General features: G+C 30.8%; 1 protein-coding gene across 4 annotated transcripts in view; it reads left to right on the top strand.

The window, feature by feature from the left end:
• The first annotated feature begins 375 nt into the window (after positions 1-375).
• LOC139491181 (glutamate receptor ionotropic, kainate 2-like) overlaps positions 376-18,328 on the top strand; it is a 90,755-nt gene continuing 72,802 nt past the window's right edge. Inside the window, exon 1 of one of the 4 annotated variants that reach the window (XM_071278643.1) lies at positions 376-653. The gene's annotated coding sequence lies outside the window, so the exon portion shown is untranslated. The remainder of the gene's footprint in view (positions 654-18,328) is intronic. The other 3 variants (XM_071278641.1, XM_071278642.1, XM_071278644.1) reach the window with 3 other exon arrangements.

The raw sequence follows: 18,328 nt of genomic DNA, 5'->3' as shown, positions 1-18,328 counted from the left end.
TATGGGTCTTTTATAGAAGAAACGCAGGTTGGCGTACTCAATTTGAATTCTGTTATCAATGCTGAGTGTGTTATGATATGGCCATACATTGCTCCATCCGTTTAAAAAACCATCTTCAACTATTTCCAAATATTCCCTTCTGAGGTACCAATTAATAAAAAAGAGAATATTTATATTTTGTTGACTTTTCCACGCTTGGTTAACCTTTGGCAAGTTCACTTGATTGTTTGTAATTATTAAGCATAAAAGTGTTAAAATAATCTTTAACCATCCCCCGTCTGTTGATATAGATTGTAATAACCTACAACCTTATCTGGAAAATTACTTAGCAATGAGTGTAAAAAGAACTCAAACGATTCTGACCAATCAATACACAACAAATGACGGTTGCAATTTGACAAAATAAAGAAATCCATTTTACGATGAATTAAAAATCAATCAGTTTTTTGTTACTTTTGTGAAGTTTCTTTCAACAATTTATTGATAGTACTGACTGCAACGTGTTGCACACTGCAAATATATATTTATAAATATAAACACTGACGAGCGTACAGACATGTGGTAATGTCGTTAATCATACTTTACGGTAGAGCTTCATCATTAAAAAGATGTCCGGCTTAGTTAACACGGAGGAGATTACTAATGTTTTGTATGTAAGTATTGTTGTTTATTATCATTTTTCATATTTTTGGATTGAATAGCACATGTCAGTTATTTTATAGTTTGTGGTTTAAAGATAGATTTGTGTAGCTGTTAGATAAAGATACGTAATATCGACATCGATTTAGCTAGAGAAGAAACTATTCTAGAGATTTTGATTAGTTAAAGATGATATTGGCAAAGTTGTCGATTTCATTTAGTGCATTTATATCAAATATTAAGGAAAGTTGTATTATCGGAAATATTAGTGACTTCTAATATCTAGGAGGTATTTACACTGGGGATATGTTGGAACGTGGTTTCGTGTTGATTTAAAATATACATATGGCAGATTTAGTTTGTTATTTGTTGTTATAATACTTCTGTTTGAATAACAGTTTTTCGTTTGTTAAACAGATGACTTTATTTTTAAAAGATAACTCGGCGGCTATCATATTTTTAAATGTTACCCTCTCAAAAAACATCAATACGCAATTTTCTGAGGGATTAAACGCGTCATATTTATTATGATTATAGGTTTAAGTCGGAAGTCTAACTAAATATTAATCATAACAGAAAATCTAGTACCATAGTTAAAAAGATGATAGAGCAAATTGTCATCCCTTGAGTAAAACATTGTCGACTTTGACTTTGTATTGTTTATCAATGTTTTTGCAGGGAATGTTTCGTTCTAGGATTGTTGCAATAATATATATACTTTCCACAGGACACAAAAATAAACTAAAATGCAAATGGATATGGGCACTCCAAACCAAATAAAAGACACAAACCCAAACCATAGTACTATGTGATAAAAGTTTAATGTTAAATTAGAAAAAAGTTTAAAGAAGGACTTTTACATTTAAAAAAACTATAATTTCTAAACTGGCCTAATTATAATTGATAATGATGCATAGCTAACCTTTTTATACCATGGTAACTCATAAACAATACAAGTATCCAAGGATACAGGTATCAAAATTACCAAAAATATAGGACAGTTCACCAGACCATATTAACTACCAACAAACGTTCAAATCTTTCTAAAAAAAAAAAAAGAGGATGACCTGTACTTGTCATATTTTATTTGAATAAAAAAGTGAAATCACAAAACTTCTGAACTCCGAAGAAAATCTAAACGAATAGTCCCTAATCAAATGGCAAAATCAAAAGCTCAAACACTTCAAACGAATGGATAGCATCTATCATATTACTGACTGGGTACATACGTTTTCTTATGTAGACAATAGTAGATTGAAACATATGAATGAACTAAAGTTGAAAGACACAAACATACAATATATGTCTATCGTCTAATTGTCACAATTCCACATCATTTAGTTCAATATTTTTATTTGCTTGACTATTCTTAACAGTTGTAGCTGTATTCCTATCTTTTGATACAACAAACATCAAATCCGATATTGTTCAAATCTGTCATATAGACAAAAAGTATTTGCAGTATGTAAATATTACAATAAACATATAACAAAAGATGATAAGTGTCGCTACGTTAGTCCATACCTCGAGTTTACCATTGAATACATAGTTAATTCCTTCGGGAATCTTAGTTTGCTGTAATATTAAGTACATTTTCCTCCAGGAACTTCACACCTTTGTATATAGTAATAAAAGTTTTTGATTGTGTTTTGAAGCTTTTAGAATCATTAATGGGTTCCATAAATCCTCGATCTATCGAGAGCAATATAACCAGAGCTGCGGTATATCGTTTTCTCAGAATTATAAAGTACATTTAAATGATAAAAAAAGGTTTAACAAATATACCAAGCTCCAAATTCAAAACGGAGAAGAAAAAAAGAAGCAAAATCAAATGATACTAAACAATGAAACAAGTGAAAAACAACTGCCATAATAATTAAAATTGCATTAATTAATACAAATGCAGAAATATAATTAAAATCAGGCATATAAAGGTGTGTTTTACCTTTTATAATTTAAAAGATTACAACTTCTTACTTCAAAGTGGCAAATCTTTAAGAGACATCAATTGTTTGTATATAAGTTAGATATTGTAACATGTTGTAAGACTTTGCGAAACGAATGACAACTGGTACTAAGAACGATTGAGTGAGAAGTACACATGGTTTAAGCAATACCTTTAAAAAACATTCTGCACAAATTGAAGTCAACAATGTAAACATTAAGCATTTCTTTTTAAAATGGTTTGCAGAAAAATGCTTACTTTAAATTAAAAATTCGAAAATTTAGATATAGTGATAATAGACAAAGATGAACATGTACAATATGTTAATCTTGGCATCTATGATGGAGTTTGTTATTAAAGACTTAAAATACTGGCATAAATTATACTCGATGGTTCAAAAATGTCATTAGTCCCTCATCATAATCTTGAAATATGTTAAGTATTAATAAGCAAATATATTTATAAGTCATACAATCTTTGATACTGCTTTTTCTTTTTCTGCCATTTAGGCCATCCGATGAAATTAAGCCTGAAAGGTCTACGACGTTAAAAACGAAACACATACACTAACATTAATAATGTAGCTGTTCATGTTAAATGTGTGACATTCAAGTTCTGGCAGAGTGTCCGTTGCGTATAGGTTCACAACTAAAGAATTCTGTAAATATGTTTTCGTTGTAATCACATGATCCGTCGTATTGGTGCAGTTCAATTATTAGAAACCGATGCCAAATAGTCTTCTATTTATTGCATCGAAAACATACTTTATCGTCCTAACGAGTAACCGAAAGAACATTTAAGAAAATAACGATTATTGCATTCATATTGATGCATGTTGTTGTCAAAATTTCTCCAAACAATCTGACATGAAAGATTGATTAACTGCAATGCATCAATTTTGAATTGAATGGTCTATGAAATGAACAACTATTCAAATCAGAATTTTCCATTCTTTTTGTTAAATCTTTTATCTCCAAAACGAAATATTTTCAAAACCATCATCATGAAGATCTAAAGATTTTTGTTTTATGTTTACAGATAGATATTGCACATTGTTTCTCATTTCCTTTGCACGTGTAATTGAAATTGCATTTTAGATTAATGGCACGTGTGCCATTTTGCAGCAAACCTGAAATTAATCACCACTCAATTATCAAAACGTTCTAAAATGATCCGTATCAGTAACCTGTAAAATTAGGTTTTTCTCTGTGATACATTTCATCTGCATGAGTGTTGGTGATTTCATTTACAGTGTGTAATGAGCATTTAGAAAATAAGTAAATTAAAAGCAGAGAATTGTCTCTTTTTGAAGGACTTAGAATAAATTGGTGTTTGTTTCTCATCGTTTCAATTACTTCGATTTTATTTAATCTCAGAAGTATACTATAAGCTTAAATCAAAGTTGAGCAAAGGGGAAAAATGTTTTAGAAACAGTTTTGATTAATTATAACAAGATTCAATAAATTCATGAAATATGAAGACATATTGTTGATGCAGAGAATTGATTAACATATTCTCAATATTTCTATACTTGTTAGCATTTTAGTGTCGACATGAATTATCATTTATATGGCCATCCTTGTTATTTAACTATCGACGAAACTCTAAATCTTCCCGAAAAACTTATGAATTTCTACCCCATGAATAGATAACCTAAGCTTTATTTAGTAAACTCGTTAGGAACTTTTGGTACTCAATGCCCTTCAACGTCGTACTTTATTTATACTTTTCATCCTGTTTTTATTCGATCTACCAACAAGATGACCACCAATTTGGGCAAGGATATAAAATTGGGAAAGCTTGGTTGCAAGTTTTCGTTCACAAATATGCATTTAAACTAAAAGATTCTATGTTATAACCCACTTTTTAGTGTTTTTTACTTTCATTTGTTTTAATATATTACACACTTACATGTTCTCCATTTTCATCCTGTCGTCTATCTATTCTGGTAAGATTGTTTTTTCGTTTTTACCAGTCAATGGTATGATATCCAATACCCCTTATCCCATCATTTCTCTCCCACCCCAAAATGTGTTAACCGTATTCCCCTAACATCCTATTGCACCTTGTATTTCATGAACTTTCGATTTTTTAATTTGTTTTTAGTTATAGTAGCCGTCTTTTTTTATTACAATTAAACGCAGAATTCAGTAATTCAGGAAATTAACAGGATTCAGCTCCCTCCAAAAAAAATAAACACGATATCTACAGGTGAACACAATTGACAAGCATCGATACCATATGCCTTTAGTCTAGACTGGACGAGAATAAACCCCTACATAATATAATCAACAATTCCATAACAGACAAAAAAGACCAATAAAACAAACAAGCAAGACAATTTTCAACGGTTCCGGATTTGGCGCATGTACATAAACATGGGACGAGATTAAATTGTTTTTCAGATTATATCCAAGCATCACATGGCTAAATTCGATGGTTTTAATTACAGACGACAACACCATTAGGTCATTTAATTGAGACGCACTGTTTTAATTCGAGACGCACTGTTCTTGACAAATGTTTTGCTCATTTATCTCATTTTTAATGTCTTTTTTTTTTTGGCATTTTTATTTTTAATATTTTAAGAATTGGCAGGAGCTGCTACTTTTTTGGTTTGTCTCGTAAATTTTATAGTTTGATTTTTTAATTTAAACGATTTCGATCCAATAAACATTTCCCGCCTTCAATGTGACGTTGTTAGTACAGCTGTGATTTCCATTTTTTCTTAAACATAGTTTCATTATGTTCGCTTGTTTTAACATTATTTCAAACGATTTTTAAATATTGTATTGAACAAACCTTTTATTACCCTGGTTAACAGATGTTACTATCGAATCGTATTTCACAATAGACATTCATCGAATTATTGAAATGTAGACATTTTTAATAAAGAAGTGTCTTTTTATTCTAATATAAATCATAATTAATTATTTCTATGTCGATTGTATGTTTAGATAAAAGGTTGATTAATTTGCGAATCGAGTACACCGTATGTTACATTTTACTTCAACAAGGCGTATCATTAAAGTATTGGTGTTGTGTCAAATGATGTATCAATGAATATTGATCAGTGCAATATATACGTATTTTTATTAAAGGTTTTTCTAGTTGGACTTCACCTCTCTTCTAATCTTCTACAATGTTTTTTAATTGAACAAAACTAATACCTTCGTCGGGGATTATTTAATATAAGTATCCACTGGAGAGATCTTGAAATGAGTATTCCTATTGAAAATTACTATAGAAGTTGATTAATCGTCAGTTCTCGGTACAGTATTTTATGAGATTTTGGTTTAGTATTTTATGAGTTTGATGACTGCTATTTTCTGCATGTTCGTCTGTTTGATATTTTGGCCATAGTATTGTCTGTCTTTCCTTTTCTTTGATTATCATTGTCATTTTCACGGTAGGTATAGTGTCCGGCTAGGATCGTGGTTTTTCGAGTGAATCGGTCCATTTTTTTCGAGTGTAGTTCGGGCTTTTTCGAGCGATAAAACATGCGATAAGTTCAATTACCTGCTATTTCGTAATTATAATAGGTTTTTTTTTCATTACTACCCATCTTATATTAAATACTACAATGTTTTGATCAACAAAGATGCCCAATTTCTTTGTATTTAACCAAAGAATTCAGTGTTTTTTATTGTCCGTTTTTTTTCGAGAACAACTGTGAAATCGTTAGCGTTTTTAAGCAAATGGTCCGGGTTTTTTTTACAGAACATTTGAAAAAGAAAAAAGGTATTCTAGACTTAAAAAATGACTTTTTCTAGTTTATAACTGTAATTAAGTGAAGGACAATATCATATATTCCCAATAATTCAACAAAAACATATTACTACGTCTATCAAAATGAAGCTTTTTTCAATTTAATGCAAATTTTCTGTTTGGAGAGCGTTCTACAACTACTTTCCAGTTTTCATTTAGAAATTACTTGATCCTTAACAAAACGGTGTTAAGAACATAGTGCAGGGAACTCATATTCAATTTTACTTCATTTCATGCTACTTTTGATTTTCCAGTTAATAATGTTTCTTGTGGTGAACTCCGGACATTTAAAAAAGGAGTAAGAAACCTAATTGACAGAAGTGAAGAATCAGAAACATGCTATGTAGTAAGAGATACACTACGAAAAGAGACCTGCCCCCATCCCCATAAAAAATCCATTAATAAAAAAAAAAAAAAAAAAACCACACATACTTAATCCACCTCATTTTAAATGCCATTGAACACAACATTTTTATAAAAGTTCATCTATTATCAACAATGGAATGAATAGCTCATTAGTCTAAATATGATCCTTCAGAAATGATAGAAAAATATAAAATGTGTATATTATATGCTAACACCAGCTCTATTGTCCAGTGCTTCGAACGACACCAGGGTCTTGTTTTCCATTTTTTAGGCACTTTTCTTTACTTTAAAGGAAGTTCTCGTGGTGTTTAGTTGTTGTATGACCAATTATTACATATGCATATATATATCAGACTCCTCCTCACAGTAGTAGCATTTAGAAATTTTCAGTTTCCATTTCTTAAACAATAAAATAAATAATACAAAATACAAGACAAATAGTTTATGAAATATCTCGGATGTATACTCATATGGTCCGACCATACGCGTACATATGGTCCGACTGTACGCGTATGGTAGGACTATATGAGTATATACTCATTTGGTTATTAACTGACCGAGCCATATGAGTATGTGGACTATATAGGTATATATTAGAAACGATTCAATAAAACAATAAATTTATATATAAGAAAACCATTGTCTTTCAATTAATGGCCTTAATCTGGGTGTATCTGTTTTCTGTCCATACGCGTATGGTTCAACTTTATATATGGTCCGGAACACTTACATTAGATTGTTGACATCACGAATATATACTATACATGCGATTTATAAGATGTGAGAAAAAGAATATATACAAATGAACGATACTTGTTTATAAAATGCAAGTGTTAATACACCATGTGCCTTGAAAGTACTTAATTTGAGCCTTTGTTTTAATGTTTTTAAAAGTTAATTAACCAACATATAGCATTTTTAGCTATAAGAAATGTGTATAAACACTCGATAAAAAAGGACACACTCGAAAAAGCCCGGACTGCTCTCGAAAAAACCCGGACATGAAAAAATATATTTAGTCTCAAAATGTCGTTTTCAATGAAATAACAATAGTTTTTGTAAAGTGTCTATATCGAAGGACATATAGATTCCATGTATGCATTTCCGTCGACATTTGCATTGGTATGTGTATGAAAATTGCTTTATTCCGTATTTTGGAATAAAAGCATTATAATGCTTAATTTAACTTTTTTAACGAAAATCGATGTCAAAATTATAATATTTTTATATCTCAAATACTAACATACAATGTATAACCTTGTATATCAAACTCAAGCTTCTATAGCACGTCTTTTTAGAAAAGAAGTCTGTTTGTTTACATTTTTGATCATATTCACTCGAAAAACCACGATCCTAGCTGGACACTTTACCTACCGTGATTTTGACATCTTCTGTAACCTTTACTTCTTTCTAATCAGCTATGAAAATAGGCTTATTATCTCTTATATCCGGGTGTGGGATTTTCTCGCCGCGTTGAAGACCAATGGGTAGTCTTCGGCTGTCATCTGCTCTTTGGTTGGGTTGTTGTCTCTTTGACATATTCACCATTACCATTCTCAATTTTATTGGAATTTAATCTATCATAACTATATACAACGATTCATTTATCGACCTTATAGACCATTAACTAAATAAGACAAAATTGAAAATGGAAATGGGGAATGTGCCAAGGAGACAATAACCCGACCATAGAAAAAAACAACAGCAGAAGGTCACCAACAGGTCTTCAATGTATAGAGAAATTCCCGCACCCGGAGGCGTCCTTCAGCTGGCCCCTAAACACATATATAATAGTTCAGTGATAATGAACGCCATACTAATTTCCAAATTGTACACAAGAAACTAAAATTAAAATAATACAAGACTAACAAAGGCCAGAGGCTCCTGACTTGGAACAGGCGCAAAAATGCGGCGGGGTTAAACATGTTTGTGAGATCTCAACCCTCCCCCTATACCTCTAGCCAATGTAGAAAAGTAAACTCATAACAATACGCACATTAAAATTCAGTTCAAGAGAAGTCCGAGTCTGATGTCAGAAGATGTAACCAAAGAAAATAAACAAAATGACAATAATACATAAATAACAACAGACTACTAGCAGTTAACTGACATGCCAGCTCCAGACTTCAATTAAATTGTCTGAAAGGTTATGATTTCATGATATGAAAATCAGACACAATCCTTCCCGTTAGGGGTTTAGTATCATACATCGTAACATATATGAGAAGTACATAACCCGTGTCATGCCAACAACTGGTTTTTGAATAAATGTGTTTAGTTCCGATGCAAAGACCCTATAAGTGAATCAATATTAACGCCAAAATATGCAATATTTAATGACCTGACAACAGTATCGTAACTATATCCCTTCTTAATAAGTCTAATCAAAGGTTTTGTTGGTTTTTGAGGTGAATACTGACACCTTTGTGCTTTATAAAGAATATTTCCATAAAAAATCGGATGTAAAATACCTGAACGTATAAGAAGTCTGCATGTTGAGCTATATTTACGAATAATGTTCTTATACCGATGATTTTGACTAGTTTGTGATATCGAAAACCCTGGTGTAATAATTTTTCAGTAATACATAAATTCCTCTCGTTAAAATCTAAAACATTGTTACATACACGAGCGAATCGTAGAAGTTGAGATATATAAACACCGTAAGATGTTGACAAGGGAACGTCACCATCTAAAAATGGATAATTAACGATAGGAAATGAAAAATCATCTCTTTTATCATAAATTTTAATATTCAGCTTTCCGTTAGTGATATATATATCAAGATCGAGGAAAGGGCAGTGGTCATTGTTTGTATTAGCTTTATTTAAAGTAAGTTCAACAGGATAAATTTCTTTAATATACATACTGAAGTCGTCATTATTGAGAGCCAAAATATCATCCAAATATCTAAAAGTATTATTAAATTTGTTTATCAGATGTTGTTTCGATGGGTCTTTGCTTATTTTTGTCATAAATTGTAACTCATAGCGCAATACAAAAACAGGTCCGCAATAAGTGGTGCACAGTTAGTCCCCATTGGAATTCCGATAATCTGACGATATACGAAATCCCCAAAGCGAACAAAAATGTTATCTAGTAAAAAATCAAGGGCATATAAATTATCAAAGCATGTCCAATTGACATAGTTTTTTTGTGTATTGCTACTAAAAAATGACCAAAAAGAGTTTGAACATATATATTCACATTCTGACTTTTTAAATGCCCATTTAATTAGGTGTGTGAATTTTTTCTTAATGAGAATGTGAGGCAATGTGGTATACAGGGTAGAAAAACTTTGAACAGATTCAAAATCACCAATATAAGCATGCAATTTATCAAGTACTTCCAACGAGTTCTTGACACTCCAAAAGTAATTAATTCCACTATTTTCGAAGGCCTTATTTGAACAATTTATTATCAGGTTTTTAATAGTACCAAGTGTGCTGGTAAGAAGAATAGACAATTTAGTAGTGGAACAATGGCTTGAAGACGAAATAAATCTATATTTGTAAGGTGTTTTGTGTAGCTTCGGAAGCCAATACATAGTTGGGACTTTCATTGTACTCAAAGAAAAATTCAAAAGTAGAAGTCCCTAATCAAATGGCAAAATCAAAGATAAAATAAATCAAACGAATGGACAAAAACTGTCATATTCCTGACTTGGTACAGGCATTTTCAAATATAGAAAAAATGGTTGATTGAACCTGGTATTATATCGCTCTGATATTGGCTCAGCTTGTAAAGCGGTAGCTAAAACTTAATGTTTGTTACATATGTCGTTTTCTGAAAATGGAGTCAGTTGGAATGTTGGTGAATTGGTGATTTCTTTTTTTCAGAACCTCAATGTAAAATTTATGTCAAACAATAATAATATTATTAGCAGCTTTATCGGCCGGGACAAAAACAAATTTCTTGGCTAGTTCTTTTAGTTTATGTTTGATACGAGAAATAGGTTTATTGTGGTTATTGTTAAAGTAAAATGTTCTTTAAAATGTTGAATACGTATATCAACTATCTTCATTACTGAATTAAAAAAAGGGTCCAAAGATTTTTTGTCAGCTTTTTCCCGTTTTATCCATTTGATACAGTAAGTATGGAGTGAGTCGTGGATGATATTACGACACTCATTCCAATTAATAATTGACGGGGGACGATATTTAGGTCCTTTACTGAGGAATGATTTTAACTATCGGTCTTGAACGATGTTAAATCTCCTGTTATAACATGGGAAATGGGTCCATAAATATATTCGGAGGTACTACAATTACATGAAGTAGGTGTATTTTCACTGATATTAACATCTTTACACAATTGACTATAATTAAACACAAATTTCCGGGTAGATTTCTTGTAAATATAACAAATTAGAGGTAGCTCAGTATTGTCAAAATATCCAGGAATTTGTTCTTTGACAGAATGGTCGTTAAATATACCAGCAATATTTACAAAATCAAAACCTTTATTGACATACTTTATTTTAATAAAAATGTTTTTTATGATCTTCAGGGCGATCAATTTTGGGAAATAGTTTAGAATAACAATATGCCATAATATTTTGAACAATTTCATACTTAGGACTGCTATATGAAATTGTGTTGCAATCCTCCAAAATTTTATTTAACCTATTAACCGGTAATGAACAGAGTTATGTTAACAGATAATGTCTGCCGTTGTTTTTTGAAATAGAAATTAGGTCCAAAATATTGGTATGATTGGTCCGAAATTTTCTTTGATTGCGATTTGTTCTACGACCGTGAGAACGGTTTTTACGAACAGTTTTAGAAACTATATCCAAAATGTTAACGGAATCGGTTCTAGATATTTTACCAATTCCCATGATATTATCATTAAGACCGAGAGGGTAGACTGTCTGTAATTTTTTAATCCAATTTAATTCAATTATTTTCGGTGATCGTACAAACTTTGAATGAGATTCACCAGGCTGCTTATTTACTACTTCTAAAGGTTGAACTGCTAAATATTTAAAATAATGGTTGTGCTTCTTAAGGTGTTGGTAAACTACTTTTGAATTTATTGGGTCTTTTAAAACGATACAGATAGTATACCGGTTCTAACTAAGGAAATCCAAAGTCATGTTGAAAATTATCCAATAACACACTGTTTACTTTAATAATATATAAACCAAATTATTGATTTGAAAGAGGGGCGAATATAGTTATAAAAGGTACCAGGGTTATAATTTAATACGCCAGACGCGCGTTTCGACTACATAAGACTCATCGGTGACGCTCAGATCAAAATAGTTATAAAGCCAAACAAGTTTAAAGTTGAAGAGCATTGATGACCCAAAACGTTGTGCCAAATACAAAAGATACTAGAGGAACAGTCAAACTCATAAACAGAAAATAAACTGATAATGCAATGGCTAAAAATGAAAAAGACAAAAGGACAAATATTAGTACACCAGAAACAACATAGAAGACTAAAGACTGGGCAACACGAACCCCACCAAAAACACTGGGGTGATCTCAGGTGCTCCCGTCGTGTTTCTCATGTTATTACAAACCCGGTAAAAAGTCTAATTCGTTAGGTCACATTCATAACAATTAAAGGGAAGGGTATTGTAGTAACGACGTAATAAACATATCCAATATCATCTGTGAAACGGTTATTCCATAACGGTCAACCAACTCGTCATGACGTCAGTAAAATTAATATTTAAGAATCTACCGTACTGATAAGACTATTAATTCTGTTATTGGACAATGTTAAACAAAATATTCTTAAATTTATTTGATTTGATCGTTTAATTTTTCAGAATGCAAATCATTAGATAGCTATTATGTATATTATAAGAAAACACGAGACAAGTAGATAAAAATCTAGAATCTGACATATTTGTTTTAGGGCTAAAAAAATTACATTGTAATTTAGATAATTTCCATTTTACTAGTTCACTACCAGTCGATATAATCAGTTAATCAACATATTAATCAAGAAATCACGAATGAATCAACAAATCGATCAGTAAATCAATCAATCAACTAATGCAAGCTATTGATGGAGTGATGAAAATGTAGTGTTGATTCCTTTTCTTTTTTTGTTATATCTTTTTTTTTTAACTTGAAACACTAATTAAGATTTTTGAAATTCTAAAGAATTCTTTTTTAAGAAATAGGATAAACAAAATTTCATTGACTGATCTAACCTAATGTTTGACATTGTTATGTTTGTACAATGTACCAGACAGGATGCGATTAAAGATCGTGTAACTGTAATCAAATTCTATATCATTATCTAAGAGACTGTAAAACATCTAACCCTTTGTGTAATATGACACAAAAGAAGATAAAATAATAAAATATTATCCTTTTGAATTGTCGAATTTTCACTTCATGACTTAACTACTTTTAAACTATTTATTGCACTGTAATTATCTCAGAGACTGTACAATATCTAACCCTATGTGTAATATGACATAAAAGAGGATAAAATGATAAAATAATATAAATCTAAATAGTCGAATTTGTACTGAATGACTTAACTCCCTTTAACCTATGGATTATGCTGTAAACCTTTGCGGACTGTTCCTTAGGTCTAGAACTATTGACATGTTGATTGACAACGAATAAAAAAAAATGAAATTTGTTATATCAAAATAAAATTGAGAATGGAAATATACTTGTTCTGAGAGACCTTTGGATATATATGATTTATATGATTTAATATATATATTATTGTACTTAAATATCGTGTATCAACTGTCGTTTATATTTAGATGAAAAAAAAATACCGAAGTCAAAACGGAAAGTCCTTCCTTAAATGTCAAAATCAAAACCTGAAACACACCAAACGATTTAAAACAACTGCCATATTCCTTACTTGGTGGAGGCATTTCCTTCTGTAGAAATTGATGGATGATTAAACATGGGTTTATATCTAACTAAACCTCTCACTAGTATTTCCAGTAGCATAGAATTTTAATAAATTGACAACAATGTGTGAGCAAAACATACAGACATAATATTGAATAAATTTGTTCTTTTACAAGATAAAGTCTACAGTCTCACATAATGATACGGAATGTTATATAAATGTGGAAATGAGAGATGGCATAAAACTAGCATATGACACAACTCGTAGTAAGTTCAATGAAGACAAAACAAATTTTAAACTTATGAGAAAATAATGATGTCGATCAAAAACGATTGAAATGGAACAGGAATAAGCGTCTACGTAACGTCAATGTGAACTAAGTATTGCACCCTAATTCCTAGAAGAGTTTCATAATCAAGGCCAAACCTATGTCAAAAACGAAGAATTGACTCCTGTAATGTTATAAGTAGCAACGTGTGTTATAAAGCTCTGGTGTTAACCATTTTCGTAATTTTCGCCACACTAAAGGAAAAATCATGTCCCTTAAATGGTAATTAGTAAATAAACCTTTAGTGATATTTTTTTTTTAGATGTCGGTTGTTACACGACAATGCTCTTTTCCACCTTAATGTTAAATATAGAATATCCCATCTTTGTTGTTATTTATTTCCACAAAAAAATATAACCCAAGAGAATATAAGATACGTATATTGGAAGCCATTTATGTCATTCATAGAGTGCTTAAAAGATTAATATAATTTCTTACTGCTGTCGTTGATACCAGTTCTAAAATGAGATCAATCAAAATTACCCTCAGTAGTCAAACAACATCTATTAGATCAAGTATATAAAAAATTAGTCCCAATAAACAATTTTAACCCTTACATGATAGAGGATATCTGCAGAGACAACTATAGATAATTAGAAATCAAATTCAATCAGAATTGTGTGTTGTCTATTTCTGTGGTATGGATGGTTATGTCGTAATCAATTTCAGGACGCATAACTGATGGAAAATGAAACTAATGGGAAAAAAATTACAGTTTATTAGAGAAAAAACCAGAAAACTTCAAATATGAAGAGAATCCTGTTCAACATTGCATTGCATCAACTTTATCGATATTTTTTTTGTGTGTTATTGCAGTGTACTAAAATTTAAACGAAAAGCTAGTTGAAACTATTCATTATTTTTTTCTGAATTGATTTTTGTTGATATATGTAGTGGTTTTACAATTCAAACAGAATGCTTATTGAGAAAGCATTTTGGTTTCGTATAAACATATGAAAGTACTTAACATTTCAAAATACCAGATTGCAAGAAGAACATGTTATACCTACTTGTATTTATAGCAATCTAACTATAACTGAACACCAATTGTCAAGATACCTTTTACATAAACATGTTGTTTTAAAAGTCTAATTGCTTGTGATTTCACTTTTAATAAGTAGTTACAACCGATTTTGAAAAGGTAATTGGTTGGTTTCTATTGTAATTATGGTGTTTTATTTCAACAAAATGTCTTTAAAGATATTTTACAGATTAACTGTAAAACTAATCGGTTGAAACGTGGCAAGATTGCAATTATCTGGCGGTACAAATAGCTTTTTATGTATATTTATTTGCCGTTTTAGACTCTAAAGTATCTTTGATTATAGCACCGCTTTTAACCAATCAGAACATATTGGTGTTATTATTAGGATATAATCTTTATTGTTTTAAATTAATAAATCAGTGATTGATACCATTGAGACATTAAAACCCATATGTCAAGGACAAACCTATATCGCCATGGCAAAAAAACGAAAAGCTACCAAACGACAAGCAACAGACTTCCAAATACAACATAAAGAAAAAATTAAATTAGCAACACAATTATCCCCAATAAAACCCGGTTGGGGGAGGGTGTTCATCATTAATATCCTTATTATTCGTTTATCGTTTAATGGAAAAGAAGACTTAACATTATAAAACTTCTTATTCTGTTTTTCGATGTATATGTTGTGCTCGAATGTTGTACCTATTTCTGCAAGGTCGTTATATGTTTGAAAATCAAATTTAACTGTAGAGGATCGAATAAGTTTATTAGTTAAATGATAAATTTAAAATCGGTCAAAACGCAATACTTCACAATACTTCACAATCGTTTAGAGCAGTACATCTTATACAAATGAAATATTCTCCAACGTTTTTGGTTGGGTTGTGTCGCACAGTCTTTGGATGTCTATGTTATGTTTTGTGTACCGTTGTTTGTTTGTTTGTTTCTATGTTAGAACTGGCGTTGTTAGCTAACATTTGACTTATTAGTTTAAATGTTCATTTGGTATCTTTCGCCTCTTTTTGTACGTACGCCAGACGCGCGTTTCGTCTCCATAAGTCTCATCAGTGACGCTCAGATCAAAAAGCAAAACAAATTGGGATAAGAAAATTCATAGTATTTAGAAAAAAAAATTTTTTGTAAAAAGGAAATTTATATAAATGAACATATAATTTATGTTCATACCAATACTGAACTTCTGACAATTGGGACGAAACGTCCACCAGCAGTGGCATCTACCTAGTGGTGTAAATAGTTATCAAAGGTACCATGATTATAATTTAATACGACAGACGCACGTTTCGTCTCAATAAGACTCATCAGTGACGCTCATATCAAAATAGTTATAAAGCCAAACAAGTACAAAGTTGAAGACCAGTGAAGACCCAAAACCTGTTTGAATCAAAGTTCTTTTTCTTTTTTCGTTAATTTCGTATCTCTTGCATATACCCTTACAAATCTTTATAATTTCTAGTTCAATATTACATGAGAAGACCTCCCTATCAACGTTTAGACAAGAAACCGAATATTCAACGACAGTAAAGTTAGACGTTTTCTATGAACTTGTATGCATCTGTTTTGACTATTTAATTGGCTTATAATGTAACAATCACCAGATGTTGAAAGAAGACTTGTGCAGAATAACTTAATTTTTTCATGGGTTATTGGCACAAATATCAATCAAATTTTATAAATAGAACATTAATATAACTTTCAGAAAATGTCGAAATGAAAAAACATCGTCCACAGTATTGATGATAAAATTGAAAATTACGATTCGTACCACTGCATTTACTAAATTAACATCTCATGTATCCTTTTATGCGACATAATTATGTTTCATCTAATTAAATAAATCCTTGTTAAACTTATATAGTTTTTTTCTTCTAATTTTTAATTTATATATTCAACATTGAATTCCTTGAATTTGGTTATATTTGCAGTCATTTTGGTACAAGAACTGCTTACGTATTTGAGCTTCATACATTCATTGCGACGATTTTTTCAGTTTTTGCGCTAAATTATTGAACAGACATCTGATATTTTAGACGAAAGACACATTTCTCGGAATATTAACATAGTAGTAGTGTGGAAACACAACTTCCTGTTATATCATCTGAACTTGGACATCATGACAAAGTAACATGTAACGCAATATATACTGATCATTCTCGTTTATCTATCATCGATCATGATTGTCATTGCAGTTGCATGTGTTTTGAGTTTGTCGTGTTAACCCCCGTTTGTTCAAAATAATGCCATCTATATACGAAGGACATTTATAAAGTATTAATTTCATTTATTAGTACGCAAACGATACCACTGCTAGTGGACATTTAGTTCCTGACGGTATATTCAGCTCAGTTTTCATGATTTTTGTTTTTTATTCCCCAGTTACAAAAGACGAAATTTGCTACAAAAGTAATATTCCAATAACCTTAAGCAAAGTGTACCAAGATGATATAGGATATGATTTACATATCCGTTGTTGGTCTGATAGCCCAAAATATATCTACGCATTTATAAATCTTATGCTTACAAAAGTTTGGTGTTGAGCGTTCCTGATGGAGGTTTATCAAGAAAAGGTCTTTAGACGCAGGAATTTTATAACGTGTTTATTTTCATTTACTATTCATAACAAGATATACATTTTGTCAATATAATGGAACGTTATGCCTCTGTCATACAAGTGAGAGGTTTAGCTTGTTATAAAACCAGGTTTAATCTACCATGTTCTACACTACATACGAAAATGCCTGTACCAATTTAAAAATTGATAGTTGTTATCCATTCGTTTGATTTGTTTGAGCTTTTGATTTTGCCATCTGATTAGGGACTTTCCGTTTTGAATTTTCCTCGGAGTTCAGTATTTTTGTGATTTTACATTTTTCGTACCATCCTTGACCATTTTTCTTTATAAAATTAAGCTGATCTATTTCATTTAATCTTTTTCAGTTTAGGGTGAGGAATATTTATGTAAATGAAGAGAAGTAAAATGTTTATACATTTTCACAATAGAATATCTTTGGATATTAAGTTCCAAGTCTGGGTCACAACTTATCTTTAGTTGTTTAGAACTTAACTGATTACACGCGAAGTATTAGTATTTGGTTTTGTCACGGATTACATTTATGTTTACAAAACTGTATAGTATTTTAGTTTTTCTTTCTTCTTTACATATCAGTTTATATGAAAATCTCAGTTTCAGTCTTTTTGCCACTGATCATCTCAGTTTCAGTCTATTAGCATTTTCTTTTACTACCGACTTGTTCCTAAACGCAGACGGGTTTGTAAATAAAACATAGAGAATATGATATCGTTTCAATGAAAAACTTTGACTATCCTATTGAAGATCGAAACAAAGGACTCTTTTTGTGCATTATGATTCACTTTATCTGAAAAAGAGAACCTGTCAGGAAAATCAGTCGAGACCTTCTAATCTAACGAGACATGA

The sequence above is a fragment of the Mytilus edulis genome, chromosome 10, assembly GCF_963676685.1.
Source record: "Mytilus edulis chromosome 10, xbMytEdul2.2, whole genome shotgun sequence".
Lineage (NCBI taxonomy): Eukaryota > Metazoa > Mollusca > Bivalvia > Mytilida > Mytilidae > Mytilus > Mytilus edulis.
Note: the sequence above shows the minus strand (reverse complement) of the source record. Positions and strands in the feature narration are given on the sequence as shown.